We start from the raw sequence: 17,276 nt of genomic DNA on the forward strand, positions 1-17,276 counted from the left end.
GCTCTGATGGTGTGGCTGAAGGTCTTCTGGGATCACGGTTTTGAATGCGGGCATGGGAATGACTTAGATTATTGGTCTCTAAAAATAGTGGGTAACTCGACACCAAACTAGAACCCAATAGTATGACATCAGATAATGCGATAATAAATTGGGACCAAGAGATGGAACTGGTATAAGGCTGGGTCTAGAATTTAAAAATGATGACGACCCTGCTGGCGTTTTGTCAGTTGGGCTCAGCAAGCAGCTTTTCCTGAAACGTGGGCGTAAGTAACTAAACCTTCAAACCCCCCTTTCTTCAGATTTTTGGTTCCTTGAAACCACTCTTGGTTTCTCCGAGAATTTTTGGACATTGGCTTTTTCACTACTTCTAAAAGAAAAACGGCACGTCACTGACATTAAACAGGGGTGTGCCGAAATAGTTTAAATTAATGCCAAAAAATTACTCAACATTTTCAAATCAAGAACAGTGGCGTATTGGGGGTATGGAACGCTCGGCAAACTACTAGTAATTGCTTTATTTAATCCCTACTTTTAAAACAGAACGGGTGCGGCACTGTACTTAATAAAGGCAGTAGCGTAGTAGACCCAGCACCACCAATTTTGCCTTTGGAGCCCCGAATTTGGTTTTCTGACTGCCATTTTGAAATTCTGACCCGCCTTTCAAAAGACGATGTGAAATTACAAAAACTGCATCTCTACTTCAAATATAGTGTTTTTAAAGGTTATTGACTCCCAACCGAACTCCTCAAATTTGATTTTCTGAGGAGAAATATGAGATTTGCATTAGTTTGGACCATGAATTGCATAAGCAGATAACAAAGTTTGTCCACCATCGAAAATTTTTGACAGTAATACGTGTCCCTTTGATTTGTATGCGGCAAAACTCCACACGTGCGGTAAAATGTTACTTTCAGCACGCAAATGTGCGCGGTGAAAGCACTTTAGCACAGGTTCGTAGGAAATACGGGTATTAAAAACTTAAAGATGATGACGGCGGTGCAAAGTCGAAAGGTATAGAAAATTACCGTATTTTTTTCGAAAAAAAGTTTGTGGAAAAAATGTCTTGCGTGACTCTAAAAATGAAACTCGGAAAAAGTAAAAGTAAAAAGTCGGATAATTACATTATCTTAAATGTCTCTAAAGCTAGTATTACACTGATAATTTGTTCATGAATGAATTCGCGATCCATGAATTCCTTTGTGAAGTCTGTTGGTTTTATACAGGCTTGGAAATGAAAAATTTCTGGTTTAGTCTCGATTTCACCAACTACTGTTCATAATTTTACTATTTATTAGCTTTTTATTTTATTTCGCTCAGTTTTTTGCTCACAAATTATAAGCGAAAGGTAAAAAAATTAAAAAGTAATAAATATATGAACGAATATTTATTCCTTCACACCTTCCGCCACACCTTCAATGCTTGATCCCTCCCCACCCACAGCTCTTATTCTTTCAAATTCTTGCTCCAGTCTCATGTTTACCCTGTACATTACCTCTTTTGTGATGTATTGGTGGTTAGTATCCTTCTAGCCAAGTAGGTACTCATTTTCAATTATAAAGTAAAGGCAGTTCGTATCGTTCCAGTATTGAAAACACTATTGTGTAAGTTCATAGCAAAATAATATAAACTAGTGCCCGTAAGACAGAGTGATGTTTGCTTATATTGGTGGTAAAAAAAGCCCTTAAGAACTTTTTACGGGCATACATTTACCATGGCACGAGGGGCCTCTCGTGGAAGGAGGTGGAAGTCGTGGGGCACACCTTAGGGACACCATCTGTATCTCGTATTTGCCGTAATACCCCACACATGTCCAACAAATATGAAAGCATTTCACTATCTATGAAATCTATTGAATTGTCTGGATTCATTACTGCAAAACGCTTGATTTGATTATGAATCGAATCAATTCTAGCCATTCCCATTCTGCATAAATAAGTGTGAATTTGGCTATTAAGGGAATCGCTGGCTTATAATAGAGCTTTCATTGCTGATTCTTACTCAACTATGTCCTCGTTTTACGATTATTAGGTATTCCAAACGCAGCAAAAATTCCAATCTCGTGGCGTTTTCTTTACAACAATCATTAGTGCTGGTTGATTCTACTTAGACTCAACTTCACGTGAGAGATCAGTGTCAATAAAATAGTCCATTGTTAGCGAATTTTACTGGTCTGGGAATCGGATCGTAAAGAGTCGGGCTTTACGAACGGCCTTAACGCGGATAAGCCCATCCGTGGACGTGAATACAAATTTCTTATTGCCCGTCGCGTCTACCATATAAAATAGTTCGTTTTCTGCTGTTTTATATCTTTTATATAGTTAGTTTCAACGTCGCTTTATTGCCTATAGATCACCGATGTCATCTCGATTCGATCTGGCATAAACTTGATTTTTTCCAAGAAGTCGGGAGTTGTCAGACTGGGAGCGTCAATAAAAATGTGGAGCAAGACATTCAATTTTCTTTTTCTCCTTTCTTGTAAAGCATGATGCTGAAGCAATTTATACCTACTCCGCGTATGAATATGCTCGGTAATAAACTGATGACCCCTAGCATTAGCTCTCAACTACAAACTTGCTTTAATATGCTGAATTTACAAGGCTATAAAAAGTAAGAGTCGGAGTTATGCGAGCTATCCGAGCCGTTAATTTTGGCACGTCGCAGTATAAAAAACATAAAAGCGGCCAGAGTTAGGCGGTTATACTCGGAAAAAGATAAAAAAATTCGACCGAAAAATTATAGATTCTGCAATCGTCGTCGTAAAGAAAGAAAGGGCATACCGTTACCGAGTTACGACGAATTCCAATAAATTTTCGGCCGTTTCGAGGCGAATTTTTTTGCCTTAATGCTTTTTCTAAAAAGTCGTTGCTCTTGTTTTACGAATTTTCGAAGAGAGTGCAACTTTTTGTACGACGGTCGCTTTATTATTTCGTTCAAGAAGGAAGTGGCAGGTTAATAGGCCCTTATCCAGTGACAAATGTTGCTCGTGTTTCACTTTATCCATGACCTGGCAAAAACATAGTAAAAACTCTATAATGACCTCATATTCCTGAATAGGGGGAGACAAAAAAAACAACTAGAAGAACTGTTTTATGAAATGAGCAGCGAACAGTACTGATGTCAAAGCATGGACAGCAGAGACAATTACTGGTGCCTAATTTTTGCTATGTTTTGATTCGGAAAATATGTAGATGAAGAAAAGTTAAGACCTCACATGGGTGAATTCGGCTCCAAGCCTTTTAACCGATTATTTAATCTCCCTAGAGAGATTATCATTCTCTGTGCCATGACTCTAACCTCGAAGAACAGTCTTGAATTTTACAACATGCCAGATATCATTTTTAAAATTAATTATTAAAAGTTTGTAACGAGCAAGAAGAAAATACTGATTAGGACAAGTTCGGGCTGAGTAATCTCAAACTTACCTACCAAGGGTTTCGAATATGTTTACCAACAACTCTTAAAAAACGTTTTTTGCACACGTTAAATCCGGAAATATCATCAAAACTCAAGAGGAGCACTAATGGGAGCTAAAGAATTCAGATATCTGTTGTTCGATTCTGTACTGTGATCGGAAGTAGAACATTCCCCGGGTAACATCAAAATATTCCATCAAAACAGTTCCGGTAGAGTTTAATAAATCTATATCTTTTTAACGTCATTTACCAGGGAATCTGCTCCCGGAGTACCGAATCGGGTCTATACTGGTAAGCGTCACAGGAGAGCCCTTCGGCTGTACAGGTTGAGAGAGGTCTCCACCATTGATATTCGTTAAAATTTTCTAGTATCTTCCATCACAGGAACGTTGCAAATTTCAGCTTTCCTCGAACCTTTGGAGCTGTTGGACCTCATGTAGAGTCCCAGGAGCAGCGATTAAAAATCGCCCTCCAGGTGATTCCTTTTTTGGGGGAAGGCAAAATTTTCAATTACGAGAGCTTAGATGGAAGCCTAGGTCTCTTTATTCCAGATCCCTTCATGAGGGGTTCTATTACTAAGTCAAAGACAGTTTTTACAAATATTTACTCAACGCTTGCCACTCGATAACTTCAAGCGCCCCAGTGCTAAATTGTACTACGTCAGCATGACATAATGGATCATGGGAGAATGATCCAACATTACGAGTTAAATGAGCGTTGAGGAACGTTCGTCACCCTTTTTAGCAAATTCCCCCTAATACCCCCGCGGGCAGGTCCGGACGAGCCCGTTTCCAGTTAAAGAGAGCTAATTGATTGCTTTAAGAGTTTTTGGGGATATGAAACGCGCGCCTTGGCACCCATTTCAGGGCGATTCGATGGGGGAAATGAAAAATAATAATTAATTCATAATTGGTGCCTCTGAATTTTATTTTAAATTTGCAAACCCAGAAACGGGAATGTCCAAAAGGCGGTTTGAGTATGAACGGTGCGTAGACCGACCAGCACCAGTAAAAACACATAAACGGGCAAAAGTTAAAGAAGTACAGGTACCCGTACTTCTAGAACTATGTGGTGTAATAGTTCATATTGCGTGGTACCTGATACTAAGTGAAACGGACGGGTATGCAATTTTCGGCCATTCGGCCAAGAAACTACGGGTCGTAGGCCATAAAGTAGAGGCATTTTTAATTTCCACAGAATTAATATCGAAACTACTTAAATTAACATAATCGAAAATAAAATGGCGTCTTTCTTGTGAGCACTTGGGGAGAGAATGGGGCTAAAATGTACGTGGCACACAGCAAGGTTCTGCCGAATTTTATTTTAAACCCGCTAACTTAGAAATTTGGCGATAAATGTGACCGATGTAAAGGTACGTACAGTTTATTGACTGGCAGTGCGGGCCAAAAGAGGAAAACGGTCAAGTGATGAAAGATACATGGGCACAAAGAACGCAATCTTTAAATATTTGGTGAGAAAACCACAGGCACGAACCGATTTCACCAATAAACAGCTCTCAGGAGAAATTAATATTGTTTCACAAGAACATGCCAGTATGATCTGAACATGATTGATAGAACCTATGGAAATTAGCATATTATTTTTATAAACGTTATGTAAACCCCATTTTACCGTGATCCATATCTTTTTTATGTGAACCGGAAATTAAACGGGATTCCGATATTTACCTAACGATGGTCACAACTACCTAGTCCAATATAGTTCTGTGTTCTAAGCTATGTTTTTGCTCCATTTACCGTTAGCCTCCGGCTGTGAGAAAAAGCATTCACCTGCAGTTTTGCACGCATATAAGTAAAACACATCGTAAACTGCTATGTGATAGTTTTAGCACTTCAAATTAGAGTAGTGTTACTTCCGAAACCCTCAATTCCCCTGCACTTGGTGTGAAAGTTGAATTTCCACTATAATGTTCCCACAAAGATACCTTCGGAGAGCCATGAATCACCCCTCACGCGAACTTAAACTACGAGAGGCGAACATGAAACGTAAACCTACATTGGCAAAACTCGCTAATAAGTTAGTACTGGGTAAAACATTACTTAACAGTTAGCGAGAGGTCGTGCTTGGCGCTTTTTATATTTAGAAAATACCCTATTTGTATCTGTATATTGATCAGAAGGCCATAAAGTATCGCCCGTCGAACGGTGTAAAGAGGTTGCACGTCCGTGTCAATTAATAGAAAGTATGGTTTAGTGGTTTTAGACGCGCCAGAGATCGCGGAATGACGATAAACTTTAGCCGGGCTCGATGTATAGGATTTCAGTCACGTGACTGATGGCACCTAATAAAACTTGCCCAAATGTCAGTCGAGGTAAATGCCAAGACACCCAAGGCTGGGTATGCAAATTTCGTTACGATAACTCCAGGTAGTCCACAAAAATTAAAAGTTCTTCAGGAGCGTACGTCCAGCCACCACACTGAAGGTGATGCGTATTTGTCTACATCCCTTCCTATTCAAAATTCTCAAAAATAGAGGCATCCGAGAGATATCCGAGAGGTGTGCGAGAGATATTCGAGAAGGTTCGATTTGTTGGGAGAAGTGAGGAGTCCGATTAGTAACGGTTCAGGAAATCAGCTCTGTATTAAATACCTAGAAGTAGCTACCGAAGCATCGTTTAACAGTTACTCACAAAATTGATCCTACAAAAAAGTTATAGTTTGGATCTTTGCATGTAAGTCACACATACGAATGGTACGCATCAATTCAATTCAAGGTCGACATGAAGTGCGACCAGTGGCGTTTCAACAAGTTTTTGGATTGCAATTGATTGATGTCAAAAATTTATATATGTTTTCGTTTGGGATAACAAAACTCCAACGCTGTTACTGTTAATTCATGAACTAAGCACCAGAAAAGTAAAATTAAAATCACGAAAACTGTCTATAGTTATGCGGAACATAGTAAAATTTTTAACATATACTGTCACCCCTCTAATCGTGCTGGAACTGTAACAAATAACCAACTCAAAGACATACGTCCATACCACCGTCTTTATTCAATCCCTACACACTCCCATTATCAATTTTGAGCCGGTAGTCTAATGTGTAAAAGACTTGCTTACTATATCTCTGTCTTTGTTGTTTGAACATTACCCCATACACCCTAGAAACGTACGTACTACCTAATTCAATACACACGCAACGATCCAAACTGCAAACTATAATAAATCTGTTACAAATAGGCATTTCTACGCTTTTTTCTTCAATGCAATCTTGGAAGAGTTTCATCTCTATTCACCACTGCGATATGCAGGAAATAATGAAGAAGAAGGAATGCAGCAGGCCCTGTCACACTAAAGAAGAATCAGATGGCCTAGATCAATTCTGTAAAAGGAATACTATATACAGAGTGAGTCGCAATGGAACCGACACAGAGCAGGCATGTGTGTGGTCAAGATATGACGGTTTGTTGATTTTTCTTACAGTTGATGGTTGATAGTTGAGGCGATATTGACCTCCGAAGTTAGCTTGTAAATTTCTAAAAAATGGCATATTTTGGTAATGAAGCCAAAATCGGAGCAAGTTTTATCCTTGTCAATATCTTTAATTGGTAGAAATGTGAAGCCGATAGATGCTCGGTGAGGCTTGGATTAGGAGTAAAGTGAGGTCTAAAGGAGTTGGGATTTTTTAATCTGCAAAGTAACTGCCAAATGGAGAATATCGTTTAATACCAAGTTTAATTCTAAAACTTTAATTTCCCTTCAAAATTTATCGAAAATCTTATCATTTTTGATGAAATCGCAGTCTTGTGAAATAGAACCAACCAAAGGAACTTATTATTATATAATTTATACAAATGTAATGTAATGTAATGATGTAATGGCACAATTAGAATAACTCTCACTTACATGACTTTGGCCAATTACAAATAGCTTACTAATCAAAAACCACATCGTTTTTGACTGGTAATCTCTTTAAATCTCTAATCCCTAGAACGCTGAAATAGTTCCTGATCTTAAGGCGTTCCCCCTTTAAAATGCGAACATTGTTGTTCCGCGATAACTGTTATATTAACATTACAAAATTTAACAATCCCCAATTCTAACTCAGATCTTTGCCAGGATAATCTAAATCTCTGTATTTAAATCTAAACCTGATTTCAAGTTTTACCCTGTATCTAAGCATATTCCACTTTGGGAAAATAAACTTCAACGAGCGGCATTTCAATGGTGTTAAGTGGTTACCGTTCGAGACTAACTTCGAGACTATTTTACATTTTATTTACATTTAAAAGTCGGATCGGCCAACTCGGAAAATAAAAACGTGTAAAAATACGAAGCCGCCTTCAAGGCATTTTAATTTTTACTACCTAAATCTACACCTTTCGGTCCGATGGTAGAGACATCGCTACTAGTCGATATAGGGTGAACATTTCGATAAAGTGTCAACAAGATTTCTTGAATATTTGAAGCTGACTTAACAAAGAGATCAATTGCAGTAGCGTCACTCTAACTGTGAAACGCGGTATTTTTTGCAAAAAGTAGGTTAAATCGATAATTGGAGACCTTACTAATGTCGTCTTCCTTACGGGGAATCTTAAAAACATCTGAATGAAACCACGATTTCATGTATGTAGATATAGAACCTCTCTCTAATAGCACCTACGATGCAGGAATTTCTACTTTTGTACTTTTAGGATTTTTTAGATGAGAGTTGTTTCCCTACTTTATTGCTCAACCTATTAGAGGAAAATTTTGAAGCAATAGTTGATTCTAATTGCTCATATAACACCCAGTACGTGCCTTTTGCGGGATTGAACTTCTTAAATGTGTGCCATAAAATTCCTCTCTTGAACAAAACATATCCTAGAAAACTGATAATTGAATATCGAAAGCTCGAAAAGCTTTTATTAGTCTTTTATACTGAATTTCTCTAATAATTTGGGACATGTCGCAACCTTTATCGAAATTCTTGATTTAGTTGATCGATTTCAATAAATCTCGGACGTGTTATAAAAAAATTCCAGTTACTTTATTTAGATATCTCGCATGTTATTAGGAAGATGTCGAAACTTTGCCGGATTAAACGGTTCTTCGAGGCGTTGTTAGTGAAAGAAATTGTTATAAAAACTGACAAGATATGTCGGATTTTCGGCTTTTTCTCCAGGTAATCCTTTTAGCTTTCAGCCGTTGATTTGCTTTTGTTATAACTGTAAACAGGGTTTGAAGATCTTGAACTGCTGCTGATACGTGTCGTGAAACCTTCAAGAATTCAGTTTACAAGTCACTCCGCCACAAAACCTAATCAGTTTAAGAATCAAGCGTCAGATATTATAAGCACAATAATCTATCAAATCCACCTAAATCCGGGCAAAAACTCAATTTACCGTTGGCCAAGGCCCAAGAAATGTCCCAGATAAGGAGTCCATGTGGGACAGTTTAATGTAATTTAATATTGATGGCCTAATTTGAGAGACAATAGACTGGCACTTTGAAACAAGGAAAACGTAATTTGATTTGAAATTGTTAAGAATATTGCCTTCCAAGTGGGCAACAGACGCCGTTTATATATTGAAATTAATTTTGGTTAATAAGAGAAAGCCAAAAATGGCCAATTGTGTTCTTGATTCGTTTCAGGTGAGTACGTATGCTGGAAGCCAAGGAGGTACTCTAGTTGTGAAATCCTCAGCAATTAAATACCACAGAGCAAAATGTGAAAAAGCTACTACTTACGTCATGATCAGCCTCATCAAGAAGCGAAATCTTGAAAATCTGAATTGAAGGGCTATTCTTTGCAGGCTGAAGTATCTGTTGCACCCAGAGGCAAAATTGCGTTCTGATTTCTTAGACATCACAATGGATGTGTTAAGCTTCTCGAAATTTCTTTTCAAATTTTAAAACATTCTGGTTAACACACATTATTCATAACTTTGTTATAGCTAACTGATCCATGGATATACCGCTAAATTTATCCTGGGTATAGCGGTAAAATGCGCCTAAGTGATCACCAAGTAAAAAGTGGTTAGCGATAGTAGACTTTACACTGGCAGATCTAAGGGACTGCACTGATTTTGACTCTATAATATACTTTAGGGTGAAAACCAAACTCTACTACACACTATTTTTCCTCTACATGTCCATCCACTCAGCTAAACTAAGACTTTCTTCTTGTTAATCTGCGTAGTTTCAAGTGTTTGCTAATTGAGGAGAAATCTCTGAACCTGCCAATTATCTTTTTTCTTGGTAGAGGAGCTGATCATCATGAGGAAACCTGTTTTAGGAGGATTCTTTTCCAAAAGTGTGTAAACTTTCTTTACGACTTCTGTGTTTATAGGCGAGTTAACTTGCAATTGAATTGGAGAGAAGATTGGACTGTAACTTGACCAACCAGAAGTAATAAAAATAAACACAAAGTTGGGACATCAAATCAAAATGTAATCTATAATTAACGAGAGTTTATATGCATAATGGCGGACTCGCATCGCAAAACAGGAACCATAAAAAAAGGCATAAATTACCATGGTCCAAAAAGAAGTGAAAAGAAGTGTAAGAGCGTCAATGCATACATAAATCAAAGCAACATCGGAAATTATGGCTTCCCGTGCAAAATCCGACTTTTGTAACGCTTTTGTTTTTGCCTTGAAGAAAACAATATAGACGGCCGCACTCATAACACTGTGCAAATAGCGAAATCGATGAGGCTCGCATCTGGCGAACGCGGCGGCCAAACACTAGAAAAAATGTTTTCAAACGGATTTAAGGAATGTAAAACTGTTACATGAAAAGTGTTTAAGACTGAACTGTGCGAGTGTCGATGCCATATGGTGTAAGATAGGGTGACTGGCATTCTTTTGCATGTTCAAGCTCAGTAAAGGCCCTTTCCATGCCAGTCCGCAATTAAAATTTCAACGAAACAAATTCAACGTTGTACCTTTGGCTCTTGTCCATCCCACTTGCTGAAAATAAATTCGAGACGTGATTCGTCTCTTTCATAACTTAGTTTTTGCGCGAGTTATTGGTCCCCCATTTGAGCTTTAAGTATTCCCATAAATAAAATTTTGAGTATAACTGGTTCCGCGTGTTGTTGTTCTTGGCGGCTAACTGCAAGAGACTGACTGCGAGACCAAAAGCTATAAGTTTTGATAAAGATCAACTATTCTTGCAGCTTTATGCAAAAACTCCTTCAGTGGTACCTTTATCTCTCCGTCTAATTAATGTCACGCAATTTATAACACAATTCATGTCTTTCGCGATATGAAATTAATTTGTTTAATTATCCCCTTATTATTCGTTTAATGAATCGATTTCGACGCCGAAATTGACACTTTTATAACGTGATTTTGCCTTTTGAACACTTAACTGTACTTTCCGACATGATACCCATGCAATTTATCATTGCAACGAGAAGAATTTTTTTCTTGTATTGTTTACGTGGTTCGACAGCCGTTGGTCGTGGTACATGCAAAAATACCAACAGCTTTTAGAATCCAAAAGTTATTCAGATGGTGATGAGAACTCCTTTCAATTTGATGAGAGAAAGAAGATGCTTCTTCAGATTTTTACACATGAGTACAGAAATCTGTGTCTAGAACAATTGGAATAACTATTATCTGAATGATTGTAAAGAAACGAACCCAAGAGGAACTTTGATAAAAATTGAAGGACAACAAAAAAGGTTTTGTTCCACAGTGTTAATGCTAAGTTGAAGTGATGAGCTAAAGAAAAAATTCGGAAGATTTCATGCAAAAGTCCAGTATAAGTAAACTCGTATGAAGACACCTGGTCACGCAGTAGAAACTTTATCGAGAATTAGAGAATAATGAATCAAGTTTCCATCCACAATATGAAAGAGAAGCTGTACTGATAGATAAAACCATTCTGAAGATCGCACTTCGACCTCAACCTAGAAGGAATTCTTGTGAACTTTCTTCTGAAGACATTTGCGAATCTAGAAGGAACTATGATGAAATTTAGAAAATGTTGATGAAGGTTTCGTTCCGGAGTATTGAGGAGATGTTATATTGGAGGAAAAAGAAAACATTCTGAAAAACTCTTGTGAAGATGTAGAGAATACTTGGAAGAAGAACTATCTTAAGGGAAACTATATGTGGGGATTTCTGAACGAATACGAGAATGAGTGAAAGAAGAGAAAGCACTGAAAGAGCTTTGGTGGGAACTGGAGAGCAGTAGCTCTTAAAAATATTTAAGTCACATCGGGACGGACAATTTTCCATAGACGATTTGACATTTATGTGTATGTGCATTTGGAGGAAGATAGTGAAGCTAAGGAATCTCTTAATGTCCTTTTGTCTCATAATCTGTTTTACTTTCATACTATTCCAAAAAAAGAAAAAAGAAGAAATCACCTAAATATTCGAAGGATATCGTGTAGTCTTAACAAACATATTAAGGAAATGGACGTTGCGAATGAAAAAAAGACAAATTCAGATGATAAAGAGCCAGAAAATTGGCATTAGTAGAAATTAGCTGTAGAAAAAACAGCCGAGGCACATTAAAGGATAGGAAAATAACCTGAGTCTGAAAGACTTTATAGTTTCCCGTTATCATTTTCGAACCATGAAGAACTAAAACAAACAACAATTTAGTGTGGAGAGATAATGTACGGACCCAACACCATTTGACAAATAAAAATAATTAAACGGGTAGCCATGCGACAAGATCGTATGTTCTTCACGTTCGCGCGTTTGCTTAGGGAACGTGTTGAAGATTAATCAGAACGTGGAAGACACTTCCAGCTGTCAAGCCAAATGACAGCTAGCATCGATAAGCGCGTAAATAATATTCTGGTACCCGGGAACCTGCTCGGTCCGTTTATTATTTTAGAAGGCGTATCGCTTGATGATTTTCGTTGACAAATTGGGGATTTCAGCACCAAAGCTGCTAAAGTGTTGGCTAAGCTCGTGTAGAAGGACATTTATCACAGTAACGACATAACATTAGTGCTTGAAATACGGGAGATTTTTAATTCGGGGAAAACATATCTTGGTAGGCTCATGACCTGTGAAGGAAGAGACAAATTGACATGGAACGGTCACAGATACGATCGGAGGCCATTACAATATCTAATAAGAACACCGATAGAACCTGTTTCTCGGCATTCATGTAAACACTGACGATGGAGTGCATACATTATTTATCGTATCGCGATCTTGTTATTTATATGGTATCATTACCCGGGACCAATCATTTATAGATAGCGCGAAGAACATATGGTGATTCCATGCAACTTCGATATTATAGACTGATCACCGGAACATAGATGGAATAGACAGAGAGGTAATGAATCAGGGAAGCCCCAGAGAGCTGAAGAGAAAAAGGCTGTACGGTCCTGAGTTCAAAAATTTGAATATCGTGGGGATTATGGAAGGAGATTAACGTGTGTTTCATTTTGTCAAAAGATACAAAATGGAACAAAATATTCAATTAGATATAAAAGTCTTGGTACAGAGTACTTAGTAGATGTAGGTCATACCTTTCCAAGGATTTCTGGTTACTTTAGGCTATGAGGTCTGTGCCAACCTGCCAGGATTTTGTTTATGACTAAAAATACACATCGAGAAACTCAACGAAAGAAGAACTGTGTTTGTTAAAATTTCGCGAAAATTCCTCTTCGGAGAATTGGGAATTGCAAACAAAACGTAACAAATTCTTCTCCCTTCAAAAATCGGAGAAATTCGTGAAAACGATAAAGAAGATTCTTCTTCTCAAGATTAATAATGTAATCTCTCTCATTTTTAATCAAGACGATTTTCTTTAAAGTTGGTTCAGGTTACATAAGGTTACTTATGATTCCGCATTTCATAATCCATGGAATGTTCATCCTTAAAAGAAATATTCTTCTTTAAAAAAGTCGAAGAAATTCTGTTTTAGATGAATCTGAACCTGAAGTATCTAACAGTTTTGCTAAGAGTAATTTCAAATTACTTATGATTACAGATTTACTTAAGATTACGGATAATTCCTCATCGTCATAATCAGCTTATCAGCGTTCCTGGGTTAAGCAAGGCTAGAAAAGACTTTTCTCGTTGAAAAGCTAGATAAATGATCTTAAGGTAAAACATATTCACATAGACAGCAGAATGTTCTCAAAAGTCAGGAGAAATTTTACCTGACCTTTAGATGTAATAGAAGTTCTCTTAAGGAGAATTTGTGTTAATAAATAACAACAACAATCCCTTGACAAAGATTTCATAAATTATTTTCAAAGTTTCCCAAGCTGTCTTTTCTTCACACTCAAGAGGTTATTACTCCAAGTATTTTCAAATTACTTGATATTATATATCTTTTTCAAATATAGAGAATGTTCCTTAAGACAAGTTCATATTACAGAAATATTCTCCTGTCCAAAATGAAGAGCAATCTCGTTAAGGTCAGTCAGCGTACAAAAATTTCCTATATGTGATAGCATTTCTGTAAGATTCAGGTTACTTCAAGTACCAGAAACATGATCCTGACAAAAAAATATCTGTAAGATTACTTAATATTATAGAAGCGGCTTCTCCTTCATAATGTAGAAAGTTATCTATGAGGTTAATTTACATTACTCAAAGTTACATAGGCCTCCATCATCTTCATAATCTAGGTAATGATCCTTAAAGTGAATCCGGATTACCTACGAAGACAGAAATAGATGTATGTGAGTGTTGAAAGATGTAAGAGATATAAGATATATTGCTGCTAAGTGAAAGAGTTTCAGATAGGTGGTGGATACTTCGACTTAGTATTGATTTAGATTTGGTCGAGCTATGGCTATCTCAGTTGTGAGGATAAGGGTTTCCTTGCTTTAAATATATTTCGTTAGTTTTGACAGTGACAGGGACGTAATACAGGTTGAAAAGTTGACATGTGACAAGCTCTTTTCAATGTAATATAAGTTGACACGTTGACACTTGACAAGCTCTAATGCTTTCCTTTCGTTTCTAACACCACATTTTTCCACTAAGATACACGAGTATAGCTGAAACGTTATATAAGAGAAACGTTACTTTATATATTTTTAACATAAGAATACATAGCATTGAAAATACATAATTAGCCTTATATAGCTGTCCTCCAATATCAAGGCCCCTTAATCTGATATTTTAATTGTATACGGTTTTCGTGTCGAACCAGTTTTCCGTAAAGATTATGTCAGATTTGATCAGCTTTAAAAGGGGCTTAAGACTACCCTAGAACTCCTGACCCATTTGGTAATTAATAGAAAATTTTAATGGGAATAAATTAAGCCTATATAGTCTAACGGCTCCGGTACTACCAGACAGTGGCCCGAAACAAAGAAACGTTCATTGCTAAGTTGCGCCGAGCAAATCACAAAGCATCGCTCGATAAAAATCATATTTGTCCTGTCATGGCAGTCATATTTATGACCAGTGTATATATCTTGTCCGACCAAGGCGATTTTCTGGTAAGGAGATATCTTAATTAGGTTTTGCACGCACTACGGTGATAATTCAACCAGATGAGGCGCGGAATAATAATTATTGGATTTTGGTTCTTGCGCTGCCTGTGGAGCAAGTACCCTTAAATCACCGGAAATCAAGATACTGAGCATACTGAGAATGGATGAGACACAATTACCTGAGTACCTTTATTACTCTAATGATTTGCACAGCTCAAGGCTAGTTCATCATTTTGATCCTCATCACACCCTGTATAATGCATTACGCCTGACCGTAACGACCATTCGTTAAAGAGCAAATAAACGACTTCGATAAATGTCAAATCATAATACATGATACTTATGTGGCTATTGCACCCAGCAGACTAACTCTTTATGTAATCAGATAAAAGCACTGTTTTACCTTTGTCAATCAGTCTTCGTTGGGTCCAGGATTTGACTGGTAAAAATCGAGTTTCCAGGACCAAACGAGATCATCCAGACCGATACAGAAAAGTCGAATCCCGGAATTCCAGATTCATCCTGCCGATAGGCCGAAAGTTATGGTATTTTGCTGGGGGCTGTTGAAGGCGCAATCGTGACGAGATCCATCTGGGCCGATTATATTACCGTAAATGTTAACATAATGACCTTTGCATAACTAGGAATACCGCTTATAATAACAAACAGGCTCACAGTTATACCTCAGTGTAATGGAAGTTTTTTGCCATTGTCTAATGGCTCAGCCTATTTAGCATCGGTGACAGGTGTTTGTAGGTTGTGTCGCCGCCCGCTGGTCAGTCAATTTGTTCGATTCTCCTTGTGGAACCGTGGAGATGTCGTTAATAAAATGGCTCTTATTGAATAATAAATTAGTTTTTTTCGCACCGCCGAGGCGGAGACGAGGACATCACAGTTACAGAATCAGGCTCAAATTTGCAAGTTTCGTTCGGGATTTAAGTAAAAACTCTGAAGGCATTCAGTTTAACAAAGTACAGTAGCGACTTGGTAATCCTGCCTAATTAAAACTGGACTGGTCCGAATTAACTATACATCCGGATTAATGAGATACGTATATAACTTTAAGGGGCCTTGGGTTAAAAACGACTCTCAAAGGCGTAGAGTAAACACATTATTAATTTTATAAAAAAAAAAACTTCTTTCAGTTTGTTTACAAAAACTAGAAGCGTGCTTGATAATAGCAGCTTCCTCGAGCTCTTTAAGCACAAGAATGCGATGCAGTTGCGCCTCATCTTCGTTCGCCCAAGGAACCATAAAAATGATTCATCCTTAATTTCTGAATGCTCAACCTTTCTTAAGGTCTTCCGTGTTTTGGGTCCTACATAGCATTTCTTAAGAAATTTAAATTTTACTTCATTACATCAATCTTACTACGAGATGCAGTATCTTACTCTTCAATTTTCCTTCTATTCATTTTCCATTTCCTTTTTATTTTTCTTGCTATTATCCGAGATGATAGTAGTTCTGATGCCGTATTTTCACGCTAAATTCTTCCCATTTACTTTATCGTTCAATTTACCTAATACAGCAGCTTTTCTTTCTTTACTTAAAATAACGTGTTTACGTTTGCCCATGGTAATAATACGTGTTTTAATAAGAGGAGCAAACGATCAGCTAGGAAACAAACACGAATGGCACTAAAAACCTTAAATTATGACGCAGGAAGCAGGCTTCTCGCATGTCTCGACAAGTTCACTGTAAAATATTTACGTTTGAAGAGGGAGTACCGACTATCGAAATCACTCGATCCGGAATATAAAGAAGGTACACAATGCTAGTATTTGATCCGGTTTACTGCAACATCCGAATTACGGTCATCCGGATCGCGATCCGAATTATCGAGCCGCTACTGTACTTAACAATGAACTCCTGAAGGATCAGAACAGCTCGGAAATATTTTTATTTCCACAGAAAATACCATTTGTCCTGCATTTGCGACATTTTATTTTTACATCTATACGTAGACACTTTTACGTCTATACGTGGATAATCACTGGTACAATGCAAGAAGAATACATTTGCAAATGCTCGAATAGAGGAGTTGATGGGAAGAGGAGGAGGATTGTCTTGCTCGCCTTGAAAAGCAAAGAGGGTCCAGAATGGTCCAGTTGGGACGGTTGTCTTTCCATCTTGCCTGAATTTGTTCCAGTCTTAGTTATTCCTGTCATGAACACAATTGGTTCGATGTGTTGTAAAGCAGGTTGGCGAGGTGCCTTATTTTTGTCACCTGATCTGTTGTATTTATGGATTGTTTAATTTTTTGTTGAATTTGCCCTCAGTATGCGTTCTTAGTCTGACAGTCGTCTGCACACGGACTTCTATATTTTTATTGCAGTATTTGTATTTTTTAAATTTTATTGTTAATTTATCTTTACACTTCAGCAATTCAAAATTTTTGTCCGTTTAGTGATTTCTACTTGTACTTTAATTAATCTGCCACATGGTCAAAAAACTCATTGTACACAGGCTTCATGGAAAATTCAT

At 37.5% G+C, this 17,276-nt stretch overlaps 1 protein-coding gene across 1 annotated transcript in view; it reads left to right on the top strand.

The window, feature by feature from the left end:
• Positions 1–17,276, top strand: part of Su(var)3-3 (lysine-specific histone demethylase Su(var)3-3) — a 190,838-nt gene that overhangs the window by 118,554 nt on the left and 55,008 nt on the right. The window lies entirely within an intron of this gene.

This window comes from Euwallacea similis, chromosome 15, assembly GCF_039881205.1.
Source record: "Euwallacea similis isolate ESF13 chromosome 15, ESF131.1, whole genome shotgun sequence".
Lineage (NCBI taxonomy): Eukaryota > Metazoa > Arthropoda > Insecta > Coleoptera > Curculionidae > Euwallacea > Euwallacea similis.